Source organism: Miscanthus floridulus, chromosome 5 (genome assembly GCF_019320115.1).
Source record: "Miscanthus floridulus cultivar M001 chromosome 5, ASM1932011v1, whole genome shotgun sequence".
In the NCBI taxonomy this organism is placed as follows: Eukaryota; Viridiplantae; Streptophyta; class Magnoliopsida; order Poales; family Poaceae; genus Miscanthus; species Miscanthus floridulus.
This window is the reverse complement of record NC_089584.1, coordinates 5,164,038-5,169,039: the sequence shown is the minus strand read 5'-3', so window position 1 is coordinate 5,169,039 and position 5,002 is coordinate 5,164,038.

Genomic DNA, 5,002 nt, shown 5'->3' with positions numbered 1-5,002 from the left:
GAAGAACTGACAACCCTCACAGTGGCACACTAGCTTCTCTACGCCGGCTACTGCTGACGGCCAATAGAACCCTGCTCGGAAAGCCTTATCGACCAGTGTTCTTGAGGCCACGTGGTTGCCACAGGAGCCAGAGTGGATTTGGTCCAAGAGATGTTCGCCTTCCTCCTGGGTTATGCACTTCATCAAGATTTCCTCCTTTGCGTTTTTGCGCCATAACTTGCCATCGACGAGCAGATACTGCTTACTGTGACATATCAGGCGCTCATTTTCTATCCGATTAGTATAACCGCTGCCATCTGTTAAGTACTTGATGAAAGGTATTCTCTAGTCGGGCTCATGAGTGGTCGGAGGTGGCTCGATGGTGCTCGACACCGGAACCGTAGCCACCAATTGCTGGTCTGGAGGCTTGTTGACCGTGGAATCTTCCTCTTCGATGGAAGGCGTGAGCAGGTCTTGGATGAATATGCCATGTGGGATTTTGGCTCGGGATGATCCTAACTTTGACAGCGCATCTGCTGCTTGGTTCTTGTCCTGGACCACGTGTATGTACTCGATGCCATAGAACCTACCTTCCAGCTTTCTTATCGATTTGCAGTATGCGTCCATCTTTTCGCTGGTCGTGTCCCAGTCCTTGTTGAGTTGGTTGATGACCAGAGCCGAGTCTCCATAGACATAGAGACGTTTAACACCAAGCTCAATCGCAATGCGTAAACCATGTAGGCATGCTTCATACTCGGTGGCATTATTAGATGCTGGGAAATAAATCCTGAGGACGTACCGGAGCTGCTCCTTGGATGGTGATACGAAAAGAACTCCTGCTCCCGCACCGTCAATGTTGAGAGAGCCATCGAAGTACATCATCCAATACTCGTCGGATCCTAGAGAGGCAGGCGTGCTTAAGTCTGTCCACTCGATAATGAAATCGACGAGTGCCTAAGACTTGATTATAGTATGGCTTGCAAATTCCAAGGAGAAGGGGCATAGCTCCATTGCCCATTTGACGATGCGCCCGTTCGCATCCTTATTGCGAATGATGTCCCCCAAAGGGTACTCGGTCATGACCACCACACGATATCCGTCGAAGTAATGTCTCAACTTTCGGGATGTTATCAGTATGGCATAGAGCAGTTTCTGAATCTGTGGGTACCTGATCTTGGATTCATTGAGTACCTCACTGATGAAATAAATTGGCCATTGTACCTTATAGGCGTGGCCCGGCTCATCGTGCTCAACCACCATAGTAGTGGAGACCACCCGATTGGTTGCCGCAATGTAAAGTAGGAGAGTTTCATCTTCTCTGAGAGCAGTGAGGACCGGAGGTGATGTAAGGTATTGTTTTAGCTACATGAAGGCAGCGTCTGCTTCCTCCGACCACTCAAACTTCTCGGATGCTTTGAGCAGTTTGAAAAACGGTAGTCCTTTTTCTCCTAATCTTGATATAAAACGGCTTAGAGCAGTCATGCATCCGGTAAGCTTCTGGACATCCTTCACCTTTTTGGGGGGCTTCATGTCTAAGATAGCTTTGACTTTCTCTGGGTTAGGGCGTATGCCATCGTAACTGACGACGTTGCCAAGCAGTATACCATAAGGAACACCAAAGATGCACTTCTTTGGGTTTAATTTCCATTGGAATGTATTGAGGGCTGCGAAGGTGCGTTCTAGGTTGTCAACAAGGGTATGTGCTTCCTTGGTTTTGATAACTATATCGTCAACATAAGCCTCGACGAGGCCGTCTTTTATCTCGTCGTTGAGGCAGGCCTGTATAGCGCGTTGGTAGGTAGCCTCGGCGTTCTTGAGCCCGAATGACATAGTCGTGTAGTAGTAGGCGCTGAAAGGCATGATGAAAGATGTCTTGATCTGATCGTCCTTTTTGAGAGCGATTTGGTGATAACCAGAGTAGCAATCGAGAAAGGAAAGCAGCTCGCAATCGGTAGTTGAATCTATGACCTCGTCTATGCGAGGTAAGCCGAAGGGGTCCTTAGGGCAGTGTTTGTTGAGATCAGTGTAATCAACGCACATTCTCCATTCATTATTCTTTTTGCGTATAAGAATCGGGTTGGCTAACCACTCCGGATGATACACTTCTTTGATAAATCCGGCTACCAAAAGCCATGTAACTTCTACCCTAATCGCCTCCTTTTTGTCGTGAGTGAACCGTCGTAGCTTCTGCTTGATTGGTTTGGCCTTGCTGTTGACATTTAAGGAGTGCTCGATCAAGTTCCAAGGTACACCGGGCATGTCGGAAGGTTTCCATGTGAACACATCCATGTTGCTCCTTAAGAACCTGACGAGCGCGTCTTCCTATTTGGGATCCAGGTTGGCCTCGATAAGGGCTGTTTTGCTGGGATCGCCATCGACCAGTTGGATCGCCTTGTGCTCCTTGGACCTGATGTTCTTACGTGGAGCCTCGAGCTCTGGGATCTCCTGGTGGTCGGCTGAGGTCTTCTTAGTGTCAAGCATGGTCTCAGCCATGCGAATAGAGAGGTCATGGGCCTCTGCTATTTTGAAGCTGTCATCCTCACAGGTATAAGCTACGTATACGTTGCCCCTGAGGGTTAGAACTCCTTCTCGGTAGGCATCTTGAGCATCAGATACCTGTAATGAGGTATGGCCATGAACTTGGTGAGCGATGGTTGACCAAGAATAGCATGGTAGGTGCCGTCGAAGTCAGCGACCACGAAGTTGACGTAGTCGGTGTGGAAGTGGTCCGGAGTCCCAAATTGCACAGGTAACATGATCTGCTCGAGAGGTGTAGAGCTCTATCCGGGGAGAACGCCCCAGAACCATGCCTCGTACGGCTTGAGGTCCGCCTAGGCTATTTTCAGGGCGGGCGGACTGTTCTTGAACAGTATATCGATGGAGCTGCCGCCGTTGATCAGTACTCTGTCGAACTGAACCATGTTGATACAAGGATCGAGGACCAGGGGAAAACGTCCTGGTTCAGGTATGGTGGCCCATTGGTCCTTTTTGCTAAAGGAGATTTCGTGGTGAAACCACGGAGGGAGCCACAGATCGGTGAGAAGGTTGTCGGTGTTTGCCACGTTCAAACAAGCATAGGCGAGCAGCTTGCGTTCTTGTTTGGTCTCGATGGACACTTTGCCGCCGATGATAGTGTGCACGCGATTAGTTGGCTTGACGTATTTATGACGAGGGTCTGCATCGTCGTCGTCATTATCCGCGTTGCGCTGTTCCCCTACATCGTTAGGCTTATCGGACGTATCCGGAGCCTATTGACGCATGTAGATAGTCTTGAGGATGCGGTAATTCTCCATGGTATGGTTTGACTTAGGATGGAGCTGGCAGGGCCCTTTCAATGCTTTGGTGTAGTCATCTTTATAGTTGCGGCATCCGCCACCCATTTTAACGGTGTTGACCTCGCCGTCGTCTTCCTGAGCACGCTTGCTCCTGTAATCGTCACGGCGGTTACGCCGCTGATTACGTTGGTCACGGTGGTCGTGGGAGTCATTGCGCTGGTTGTGGCGGTCAAAATTGTCATTCCGACCACGGTTGCCGCGGTAGTCATCGTGGTGTGGGGGGTGGTCGGAGCGTGGGACCCTTGCTGCTTCTTCAATAATTATCTTTTTAGCGTCATCGGCGTTCGCATATTTCTTAGCGGTGGCCAAGAGCGCTGTGACTGATTCAGGTCTCTTGCGGAGGAGCTTGTCCCTTAGGGCGTCATGGAAGCAGAGGCCAGTGACGAAAGCCTCGATTGCCTCATTGTTGGAGATTGATGGGACCTTGATGCGCATCTCCGAGAAGCGCCGGACATACTCGCGCAGTGGCTCATCTTTTCGATCTCGAATCCATTGCAAATCGTATTTATTGCCTGGCTGTTCACAAGTAGCAATGAAGTTGTCGATGAAAGCTTGCTTGAGCTCCTGCCAAGAGTCAAAGTAGTTCGCCGGTAAGCTGACCAGCCATTGGTGACCTGCATGGCCAACAGCGATTGGGAAATAGTTGGACATGACGTGCTCATCAGCCATGGCTAATCTGCACGCAGTCTCATAGAGCATGACCCCTAATTCGGGGTTTTCCTTGCCATCGTACTTCTAAAGTTTCTTGAGCTTGAAATTCTTGGGCCATATGACTTGGCGAAGGTGTGAAGTAAACTGCTTTAAACCCGGCGGGCCGTGGGCAGTGTCATATTCCATACGGTGATAGCTTTCATGGGATGCTCGATCGTCGGCCCTCTGGTTGATGCGAGCGCATAGATCGCGTCCACCAAGGTAATGGCGGAGATCGTTATTGCCATCGCGGTGATCTTGATTGCCATCTAGATTAGCCCTGCGGCCGTGGTTATCGTGGCGATTGTCACAGTTGTCCTGGCGGTTATTGTCCCGGACGTCGCGGTGGTTGTCATCCCGACGGCGGTTGTCATTCTGGCCACCATCATGGCCACCGTTTCTGCCTTGATGGTTATTTGATGGGTCGTTGTTGCGCGAGCCACGTTGGTTGAGTGGCTGTGAACGACTTGGGTGCTGGCGGCTGTGGCTTGACTCGACTGAGATGGATGGAGCTCGAGCTTGGTTTACAATCTCCATGGTCTGGGCCATAGCAGTCGTTAGATAGGCTTGTATTTCATCGCGAACTGCTTGGGTTTCCGAGGTGTTGGGTAGCCATTGCATTGTCGCCATGGCGACGGCTACGTTGGCACTTGGAGTCCTGAAGACCTGTTTGTCTCCCACCCTATCGAAAGCATCGTTGAGGTCACGTGGCTAGACCCTTATGCATCATGCCTCTTGGTCTGCTTCGGCTTTGATTTGCCGGCGATTAAACTAGTCAATGTTGCGCGCTTCGCGTGCAGTCCTTTCTTGTTCTATTTTGCCAACTGCCGATGGTTCATCGTTGCTGACAACGTTGATCAAACCCCCTCGCCTTGGCGGGAAAGACAGGAATTGTGGGAACCCCGGGGCGTGATCTGGGATATCCAGATCGTATTCGACGCCTTCATCACAGTGATGCTGGAGCTTGGTGTGGACGGAGGCATCAGATGCCGTGCTAG